Source organism: Astatotilapia calliptera, chromosome 6 (genome assembly GCF_964374335.1).
Source record: "Astatotilapia calliptera chromosome 6, fAstCal68.1, whole genome shotgun sequence".
Lineage (NCBI taxonomy): Eukaryota > Metazoa > Chordata > Actinopteri > Cichliformes > Cichlidae > Astatotilapia > Astatotilapia calliptera.
Genome location: NC_137427.1, coordinates 27,627,979 through 27,639,351, shown reverse-complemented (window position 1 = coordinate 27,639,351; position 11,373 = coordinate 27,627,979). Strand labels below are relative to the sequence as shown.

The 11,373-nt window shown below is 40.4% G+C and overlaps 2 long non-coding RNA genes across 2 annotated transcripts; both read right to left on the bottom strand.

The window, feature by feature from the left end:
- Nucleotides 1-6,610: 6,610 nt before the first annotated feature.
- LOC145429472 (uncharacterized) lies at nucleotides 6,611-7,048 on the bottom strand. The gene is made up of 2 exons (XR_013909716.1): nucleotides 6,929-7,048; nucleotides 6,611-6,850 (listed from the first exon to the last, which is right to left on the bottom strand). It is a non-coding gene; the product is annotated as an uncharacterized LOC145429472 (long non-coding RNA).
- A 1,416-nt stretch (nucleotides 7,049-8,464) lies between these two features.
- On the bottom strand, nucleotides 8,465-10,847 carry LOC113024377 (uncharacterized). The gene is made up of 3 exons (XR_003272651.2): nucleotides 10,540-10,847; nucleotides 10,327-10,460; nucleotides 8,465-9,394 (listed from the first exon to the last, which is right to left on the bottom strand). It is a non-coding gene; the product is annotated as an uncharacterized LOC113024377 (long non-coding RNA).
- Between the last annotated feature and the right edge of the window lie 526 nt (nucleotides 10,848-11,373).

Below are 11,373 nucleotides of genomic sequence, written 5' to 3'. Positions count from 1 at the left end.
CCCACCCTGAAGGTAGCCTGCTTTATACTTGCCACTGCTACTCCATGTCATGTAAATAAAGCACGGGTATTTGCATGAAGTTTTAACACTGTCATTAACAAAAGCGCTCCGGAGCGCCTTCCAGCCGGGGACAAAGGGCCCACCGGTCCGCTTTGCGGATACCCCGGCGGCGCTCCGCTGTCCTCCACTCCTCCTTTTATCCTCTCATCATCGTGTCCTCGCCATCAGCACATGAACCTATATCACGACCCGAGGCACAAAACCTCCCCCTTTAACAGCAGCCGCCCCCTCCCCTTTTTTTCTTTTCTTTTCTTTTCTTTTTTTTTTTTGCATCTGCGCAAAGATAACCGCAAAAAAAGTCGAGAATTTGCGGGGGAAAGCGCACCTGCTACGAGGCAGGAACACTAAAACGTTTTTTTCCTTATTACAGATGAGGGGTACTTATTTGTGGTCAGGCTAAAAGGAGGCTTTAAAAAGTGCTTTTCCTGCATTATGCGAAATCAATAAATACCGACACTTAATTATCAGTGTCACTCAGCTGTAATTTGTTTATGAGACTGGAGCCTTTGAGCTGAGGAAGCTTGATTCCACCACTAAAAGTTTCATTTATTTATTTCCAAATAGTCAAAAAAAAAGTTTGACCTAATAACTCAAAACTGAGAAAAATAATTTCAAGTTACCGGGTGAAAATCTTTGAGATAATAACTGTAAATATTGACTATTTAACTTTTTCACAACAATTTTCACAACAAGCAGTGAATGCATCACCACTGTTATAAAGAAGTAACGTCCAACATCCCGTCAATAATTGGCCGTCAAATTATCTCGCGCACTTTTAACATTGCTTAGGTTAAAACAGAAAAATAAAATAAACTTTTCTATTAAAAGTTTTAAGTCTGTTTAACTCATAGGGTTAAGCTAATCTGTTTTATTAGTGACAGTTAACTATAGCTAACATAGTCCAAGCTTGTTGCTATGGATGCGAGTTTAAGGGTCAGTGCGCAGTGATTCAGAACGCTGCTGACCGGGACTATGTTTTGGTCCATGTAACTGGTTGTAAAGCTTTATTTATGTATTTATTTTTGTACCTAGCAGACATTACTAACGTTAACGTTCAGATTTATAGGCGTCCCCCTTTAAATGGACACCTCTGGGTGGTGAAGTCTGAGGACGCTTACCTGGCTTGGCAGAGGAGACCGATGCTGCCATGACTGCGAGCAGCATGAGAAGGTAGAGCAGGTTGAATATCCTCATAGTTAGGTGGCAGCTGGTTTCAGGAGCTGAAACTTATGATAATTTTCACAAATAATTCCGGAGAGTCCCTGTAGCTCAAATCCGGACTGGACTGGAGATGCTGAGTGTCTTTCAGATTTGCCCCTCTTCTCTTTTCAGTCAGAAAATCCTCCTCTGGGAGAATCCAGTACGAACAAGTAGATCTCTTCTGAGGATAATTGCTATGTCCCTGAAGGAATGTGTGTGTCCAGAGTGATTGTCTCTGTGTCTGAGAGCGAAGTGACAAAGGTGCTTCTCCCCCTTCCTCCTTTATACAGCCTTTTTTAGAGGGAGGGGGGTGGGTGGGTAGTTCCCACAACAGCCCCCCCCCATACACACACAAACTCTCTATCCCTCAAACACACACACACAAACACACATTTTGGCACATATTGACCCCACATGTAGAGGGGTAATTCAAATGACAGGAAGCCCCCTCCGTGCACCCTGAACTGCCCCTTGAACACACACTCATGCTGCATGCTGTATTTTGTGTGCGCAAGTGGCTGATATTTTCAAAGAGAGCGGAGTGAGCAGGCAGGGAAGATTTATCACCTGTAACATTAGAGCAAAGATTTAAGAAGCTGTGACTGGAAATAGCAGGTCCTCCAAGAACCAGATCCCGCCTAGCTCTCTCCTGCCCCCCAACAGATGAAGACACACACACACACACACACACACACACACACACGCGCGCGCGCGCACACACACACACACACACACACATATATACATCTGGAGCTTTTGGGTGTTGAGGTGGTGGGGGCAGCGGTCCTCTGAATGAAATCTAGGGGACGGCAGACTAATGATGGCCAAAGACGTCTTAACTGTCTGTGTAGATCTTGTACTGTCTCTGAGTGACAGCATGAAGGCCTGCCTCTGTAATGTTGGCTTTTAGTTGGTTGTTTCTCTCATCACATGGATAAACCATTACAGTTAAAAAAAACAACCCACAATATCCAGGTGAACTTGATAAATATCTTATAGCACAAGGATAACCAGAGAAGTAAACAAAGCATTCTGTGGCTAACTTATATAAAGATTGTTTAGTTATTCTTATTTTTCTGGCTTCATCCGATGAGAGGGAGCAGCAGAACCTCAGCAAGGATTTTTAGAGTGGGAAGGGGGAAGGGATAAAGTCTGGATTTTTAACTGCATCACAGCTTTTCCCACTGATAAAATACATTATTATTATTATTATGCCAAAAATGATTAAATAATCATTAAATAATATATTTTTTTACAATGGATCCACGGTGAAATTAAAAATGAATACATAAATCAAATAAAGCAGAACTTTGCACATTTAAAAGCCCAAAGAGTGGTGCTGACAGGTTTTTCATTTACAATAGCAGCATTTCTCTCGGCTTTGCTTCTTTTGTTTGGTTTTGGTAAAAAGAGTCTGTATTGTATAAGCGCTGTTTTTATTATGCCACATTCCAAGAAATATCCAGCCCTGCGTGGGTATCCGGGTAGCCCATCGTTGGGGTTTCCTGCAGCAGGTAACCCACTTCACTTGGCATTAGCTCTGCAGTCACCGGCTGCGCGCGGGGGGGACTCATTAGTGTGTCTGCTGACGGCCGTCTCTGTGGACTGAGTCTCTCCATTCAGCACCCAGCTAATGAATTAACACATTAAGATGAAATGTCAGCCGTTACATGTGAATGAGGATTAGAGGAGCAGCAGGACACTAATGGACCGCAGGGCTTGAAACAGTCAGAGAGTCTCTGAACGAGCACCTGGGCCGTCAGCTCCTTCAGCTCTCAAGAATAAAGCCAAGGCCAGGGTCTTTGTGTTTTTTAGTGTTGTTTGTCGGTGTCGCATTTTCAAATGTTGCCTTTTATTGCTTTATGATGTTTGCAAAAATGCTCCTTGAAATGACAGAGATTCTTCCCCAACAACACACAAACACACACATTCATCCTGCTGCAAACACTCTGCTGAGGTATGTAGTTTGTTTCTGTGGTGAGCTGCACTTTGCATATCAGCTGCCTTTGTCATTTAAAAAACTTTTATTTTCCCAATTTGAATATGCTTATTTGGTCTCAATTGTCATTCACAGCCACCTGGTATCCACTGCCTGCTAACTCCTGCCAGACCTCTGCCTCTCTGTGTTCCTCACTTTCTGTCTACCTGCCCTTTGGAGTAAGAGAGTAAGATTCATACCAGATTCTCCCACCAGGTCTTCGCTGCAGAGCGTGTTGTAATAATTTGCCCTTATAAAAGGGATTATTCGTGTTTACGAGGATTACCCAGCCTGCTTGAACACACCCCCGTGAGAGAGGCACACACAGACTGGGCGAGCTCTCACACTGCTGCAGTACCCTGGCAGGGCTGCAGGTGAAGCTTGTTCTTTTGTGGCGTGAGAGCCATCTTTGGTTACTTAAACAGTGCAGTGCATTTTTGCATTGTATGAAGTGTTTAACAAACAACAAGCCCAAGATAACATGTGAAGATAATGAGTTGACATCGATAGAAAACAGAACAGCTGCAAATCCACTTTTGCTGTGGAAATGACTGAGAAGGATGAGCATTTATCTAAATTGTTTCTTTCTGCTTTGCTAAAACAGCATCAGGATGTGTGCTTTATGTGTTCATGTGTGTGATGGAAACCATTTGGAAAGTGGATTTACCTCTCTGAGTGTAAAGTAACCAAAATGCTGTCTTGCTACTTGTATCTGCGCTAAAACATCAGCCTCTTTTTGGATTAGAGCAAGAATTTTATTAGCTGATTAAATACTTTTTTGTCAGCAAAAAGTCTCAAAAAATTAAATTAGACAGACTACTGAAATTGTAAAACTCAAAAGTCTGAGTTTGGGCAGTTAGTCCAGCATAGCAGTAAACGTTAAAAGATTTTTTTTTGACATTTCAGAACCATGATGTGACTAAATGAGGAAAAATAGCTGGTAGCAAATTATTTGCAGCCTTATGTGTGACCATTTATTTGAAGCATTCCCAAGTACCAGCCCCGTTATTAATCCCGTCGCTCAGCGTGCTCATATTTTAGTCCAATGTGTGCCTGAACTCAGCAGGCAGTGTGCTCTGAATTAGTGTGCAGCTCAGAAAACAGTTGGACTGCAGGGCTGCTGTTATTACGAGTGTTAACAGCAGTCCTGGTTTTCCCAGCAGCTGTACTGACTTTACAGCGTCTCCTCCCCTCCTCTTAAAGTTTCACTTTCTTCTTTTCCTCTGTCATCATCTCTTGACCGGGATCAGCAGATAAGGAGCTTTCTTTATCTCTGACAAAACTTGCTTGGAAGAACAGTGCTCCATAAAATGCCCCTGTAACTTTTAGACTTGGGTGATCATTAGCACATATCATTAAAACACTGAAATGGTAATATAAGGTACATGCTGTAGATGGGTGACCAGTAGAACTTTTTAGTGAGGTTTTTTCCCCATTGAGCTTCCAGATCACCGTTCTTGAAAGTCTTTTCAACTTCGCTGGAGGCATAAACAAAAGACAGGTCATCCTCTCAGTTCCTTAGCACACTATTTTCAAACATTTATCTAGCGCACAGTTAATGTGGCAAATCAACGCCCATTTTTTTATACTTGATATCAATCACATAGGTCGATACTGATGTTTAGCTGATGTACAGCTGTAGATTTGATGATGGTTGAGGATCTGGTGATTCTCTGTGCCACAGTTTTTAATTTTACATTAGAGATAGAACAAAATAAACCCAATAAACTTCCCATCTTTATTTTCAGACTATTCATACACAACTGCCTTTTACATTAGAACACAGTTATATTAAAAAATCATGAGCAGCGGGACTGCTCAATGGTGATATTGAAATATTTCATGACCAATATAACACAGTATTATGATTTATCAAGGATTTATTTTGCTAAAAACAAAGATACCAGAACCAGTCGGCTTAACGGAAATATTTAGTTATAAATATTTTTCATCGTAGGTTCTCAGATGTAAATATTTAGCAGTTGGGCTACATGTTATAATAGAAAGCTGAACACATTTCCATTGTACACACTGCTGGTTGTTCAAGAAAGACAATGTGAATGAGTTCTGAATTTCTGGGAAATTTCTGGGTGATTTGATACAGAATGGATTACATGAGAAAAAAATGAAGGCCAATATAGGCATATAGGTTGTTATAAGCCTTGTTGCAAATACTGCTGGGCTGAAAATAAAATAAAAACAAATATTGGCATTATAAGACCACGATTTCACAAATAGTCCAAAGATTGCATATAATTATGACCTCCTTGTGCTTTATATGGAAGAGTTTATGTTTGTTTCTTTTTAAGAATGATCACCCCTCTCTTTATAGGATGGTTTGCACGTGAGATGTTTCCATAGTCTAAGGTCTTATGAATCAAAGAGCTGACGTGATGGCCGGAGCTTGTGTGGGTTCTTCTGTTTCTCATTCAGGAGCAGAGTGTAGGTGATGAAACGAGTGGCCATAGTTGAAATGTGCCGTGATGTCTGAATTTGTAGGGGTGTGTCCTTGCCCTTGTGTCTTTGTGCACGGGTGTGGATTGTGGCCTGGTGAGTTCATTGACCATCATTAGAGTGATAGTGGGTCTGTTGTCATGCCACAATATCGTCAGTGTTAATGAGGGCTGTAGCCATCCAGCCAGAGCTTAATTACTCTGAAGACCCTTTATCTCTTCAACAGCCCAATACTAACCTCAATGGCTGCATACACACACACACACACACACACACACACACACACACACACACACACACACACACACACACACACACACACACACACAGGATCATCATTACACACCAAAGACGCTGTCTTTAAAAGAAAATCTTCCTCAGTTGCTTTATTCTGGAGCTCCTCCTCCGCTTCATGTCAACAGCTAGACGGCTGACTGCAGAGGATTGATGGAGGGCTTAAGGGTCGAGGGGCATTCTCCACAGGGAGCAGCCTCTAACCCCCTGGGATGTCACCCCACGAGGGCTGCAGGGGCTGAAAGTCACTTGGTTTGTTAAATCCTAACTCAGACATCACGGCTTGTCAGAGATCTGTGCATCAGTGTTCGGCTCTGTCTGGTTCTTCAGCTCCACGGCATTTAACTCTACCTATTTTTCTGTGGCCTCAGTTCAGAATTCAGCTGATGCTTTTTTAAAACTGGAGATGGAGCTAAAGAGCAAATTATCATAGAGGAAAGAAAAGATGTGGTGTTACAGTGATAAACTGTACAAACAGGATCTTTGCTCTACAAGTTTATCTAATCGTCCTCTCCAGATACCTGAACAAATACGCTGAGATCACGTTATGCTGTTAGCAATTTGTGTTACACTTCTAAATGATTACCTTCAGCCTTATAACAATACTCATAACTCACGAAGCTGTATAATTAATAGGGTACAGTTTATTGCCACCTTATCTTTATTGTGGGAACCTACTGTAATGGGCATTGCGTCAACACTAATACAAAAAAAAAGAAGAACAGTAAGCGGTGTTTTCAGTTTTGCCTTCACTCAGCTGGGGTTTATAATGTTTGCTTTATGTGTTCTGTCCAGCTTCTTTGATGATCACTCTCTGCTTCTTGTTACATGGCTGCAGTTTCTTCACTTCATAGACATCTTTTTCTGAGATAGAGCATAGATAATCGGCGTTAGAGAGGCTGACGTTGGTTTCTGTGGTGATATCAGAGGCTAAATGTGTACCTGGCCGGGCTGCCTGTGGTTGAAAACAGACTGAAGCCAAACTGAAGAGAGTGAAGATGATGAAGGCAACGATGATGAAGGTCAGCTCAAAGCCAGTGAATGGCAGTTCCATCTACACAACTATACAACACAAAACAGGACTCATTTATACAGAGGAGTGAAGAAATTACTCTTTGCCACAGTGTAGCTTCACTGTATAATTTTATGCTCAGGCACAGACAGAGCTACCACACAGGCTCATTTCCACGCCTAAAGCTGGAATTACTAAACCCACACTGGCAAAGCTGGAACATGCAGACTACTCATAGAAAGGATCTCTTTTTTTATTTCTTTGCACAGTCGAGGAGCGTATCAGGTCACATTTCAGTGCGTGTTATACCTGTATAACCATGCACGTGACAAACAAACAATCTTGAATCTAGCTCACTAAACTTCTTGCTTCTAATTATACAGTCACCAACCACTATGCTGGGTATACCTGTTCAACTGCTTGTTATAGAAAATTTCTAGTCAGCCAGTTAGATGGCAGCAACTCAGTGGATTTAGGAATGTAGAAATGATAAAGATGACCTGCTGAAGTTCAAAGTGAGCATCAGAATGAGAAAGAAAGGCGGTTTTAATCTTTTCAAATGTGTTATGTTGTCAAATGGGGGTCTGAGTATTTCAGAAGCTGCTTAAATGCTAGGATTTTCCCACACAACCATCTCTACGGTTCACAGAGAATGGTGAGAACTTTGAAAGAGATGCGCTACAGCAGCAGACTTCTGCCACTTCTGTCCTCTAAGAACAGGAGGCTATATTTCACACGGGCTCACCAAAATGTGACAATAGAACGTTGTAGAAATGTTGCTGATCTGATGGATATCAATTTTAGCTGCAACATTTGGGTCACAGTTTGGTGTGGTGTGAAAGCATGGATCCATTTTGCCTTGTATCAACTGTTCAGGCTGCTGGTGGTGGGAGATGTTTATTTGGCATGCTTTAGCCCCATTAGTACCAACTGAGCATGTTTTTAAATGCTCATCAATCAATATCAGGTTGAATTAAAGCGGCACTGTACCGCAAAATGAATACTAACATCTACCTTATGAAGTGGCTGGTAAGTGTATACTTCTAAGATTAAGTTATGGACTATGTGTATTCATGAAAATGGGGCGCATTTTAAAATATTAAACAGTTTAATTCTCTGTAAACTGCCCAGCAAATCAGGCTGTAAGTGAGTTCAGTAGACGATTTTTTTTTAAAGGCTTTTGCAATCCTTCGAGTGCAGTTCTGCATGCACTGCCACCAGAGGGCTGTATAAACTTGGAATTGGCATTACATTCGAGACTTCTCTGCTTTATATTCAGCTTGAAATGTGAGAATTCACACAACCTCAGCAGTATCACCTGCTGGGTTTAGAAAGTTAAGAAATGTACAGTGGTATCGCAGTATGAGTGGCAGGCTGAAACTCCAGGCCGGGCTCCCATGAATAAAACAGTCAGTGTGAAAAATCAAAGAAAAAAGTACAGTCACTGAAGTTTCAGGGACTTTCTGTGAACTTAACATCAGTGAATAAATTTTTAATCTTCAGCAGAGTTTCAGAATCAAACATCCTTTATTATATTCTTTTTGTTTTAACTCTTTAGCCATCACGTGTCAGGTAAGCAAAATAGTTATAGATTTATATGTTTATGAAAACACGGCTGTCAAACAAGAGCTGGTGCTGAATAACAGAGCATTTTTATGTTGTCACAGACAGGCTGAATGAATCAGTGTAGCCGACCACAGATGGCCTGTGATTCCTACATTTTTCTCTCTGTAAATGTAGGCATTCACACTAGCGATAGCCTTTGAGCCTTGGCACAAGTGATTCATACTTCTCATTTCAATAGAGTGATCAGATGGCTCGCTCACAACCTGCCAAACACACCTTTTGTTTTTGACCTAGATTTTTCAACTGCCTTCCAGTATCAAAGGTAACCGTCAGTGGGTAGAAGAAAACATCCTTGAGCAACTCAAAGAGGAGGTACAAGAAAAGAGTAAATAAGAAGAAGAGCAGGTACGGTTAAGCTTTTAAAACTTACTGGTAGAAGCAGCTGCTTACAGATCTAGGTTAGATAAAATCCTTCTGTCTTCACACTCTCACAAAGAAAGCAGGCACGAGATACTGACTTCACACTGTTTGTTAAAGCAGGCGTTTCTTTGTTCAGTCCTTTTTTTTTCTTTTAAAATGTGTAGTGTAGGCCACTCCCCTATGGCTCATCCTGGAGGATGCAAGATCCTTTAACAAAGTACACATGCACTTGTGTTCAGAGGTTATCAGTTCAACTTTTTGTCTGGTAACCAACAGGTTCACACAGGAGGGGGCTTTGACTGTCACATTCTCAGAGGGCTGCTTTTCCCCTGTGAATCTTCTGTATCTGAATCATAACCCTCATCAAAGTCAGACAGTCAGCACATCGTTTTGTGGGTTTGTGTTAGTCGCTGCAGAAAATGGAAACAGAAAGTTAATTGCTTTGGTTTTTCACCTCAAAATGCAATACTTTATCACAGATCTGGTCACATAAAATAATAATGATTTATTAATAACATTTAATAATTAATGTGATGCCAAACAAAATAATTAATTAAAATAAATAATTATATATATATATATATATATATATATATAAATCTATCAAATATGATTTATACATTTGATAGAAATTGTGTGGGGTTCATTCATGATAGTAGATCGTAAATAGATATATAAGAATCTTATATCCTGCCTGGACAGTTTGCCTTGTGATCTAGTGGTAGTTTTTTTTATCTGAAGCATTCTCTAAGTGGAAGTATAAATGAACCAATGGAAAAAATATATAATACATTTAATATAATAATAATTTAATATCACTAAAACATAAAATATATAAAACAAAGCAGCAATTCCAGTCAAAGGAAGTACAAATGAAATACAAAGAGAACCTTATTGTGTGAAAATAAGGTTAAAGATAACGCTTCAAAGCTGAGGTTCATAATTAGACGGGTTTGTCTTAACAGGAGGAAGATATAGAAAGTTCAGTTATGTGGAAATAACTCTCAGTTATGTGGAAATAACTCTCAGTTATGTGGAAATAACTCTCAGTTATGTGGAAATAACTCTGTTATGTGGAAATCCAAATCTCGTTAAACATGTGTGCCACACGTGCTTAATGCTTGCAGAGTTGACAAACTTCACTAAGTTGATGACAAAAATTTCCTATATGTATGAATGTATATATGTATTTATATATTATTATTATTTGAAATGTGTAATCATTTTTGAAGTACTTTGGTGCTCTAATATTTTGCTATTTTACCTAAGTGTGAGTGCAGACGCTAAGTCACAGTCCAGACATTAGTGTATGTGTGTGTGTGTGTGTGTGTCTTGGTTGTACCATTTGACTGTCCACATTCCTCATTGAGCATCCCTCCAAGTGTGAAGAGGGCAAAAACCAGGAGAGAAAACATGATGGTCAGCATCTCCAGCTCAGCTAATGAAGAGGCCATCTATTTACGCCTGCTCCCACAGCTGTACATTGATAGTTTCATCAGTGAGATCATCCAACATCATATGACACAGCAATTGAAAATGAGGGAGAAACACTTACTTAGCGAAGTAAAGAAGCTTGTGGATGTTGATCATCACGCAGCAGCTGCATTACACGACACACACACACACACACATACACTTTATGTCCTCTCTGACACACTCTCTCTCTCTCTTTCTCTCTCTCTCTGTGTCATGCACTTGCAAGAGCTGTGAAGAGCTGACTTACACGTCCCCTCTCAAGTTTAAGTGAGATCATATTAACCGTAATTATTAATGGTGCCCTGAGCCTCCCCTGAATGTGTGTGTCTGTGTCTCTGTGTGTTTTACACAGAAAGTTCTAACTCCAAAAGCATGCATTTTGTTTTCAAGCATGTTGCTTTTCCTGGGTTTGGGTCTTAAACAGTGAGATGAAGAGCTTTGTGTTTCCTCAGTAACTGAACCTCTCTGTGGAAGAAAATGTTTTTTCTCAAGGCTTGTGATGTGGTAAAATTGTATGCTGAAACCATGCCCAACTTCAGTGCGAGCATCCAGTAAACACATGCTTGTATTCTTTTAAATGTACACTGACAAACTGAAGCTTTGCAGACTGTAACTGATAAAGGAATGGTGTTTGGAAAATGTGGAACCACAAAGAGTATTAATTCTGATTACCATTGCCATTATATGTTTTTGTGGTGATGTTTATTTTAGTATGTATGTGTCAGTAAAAAGGATGTGGGTGGGCTTATCTGGGGCATTTCTTTGACCACCACTTCTTTAAAACCAAGGCTGTCACTGCTCTTAGCATGCAGTCGATGTTCTTGTGGTACAGCTCATGTGCGTTCTGCAAAAGAATCAGGAAATAAAAGCATAAGAACAGATAGTTTGAGCGGAGATATTATAGGAGCAATAA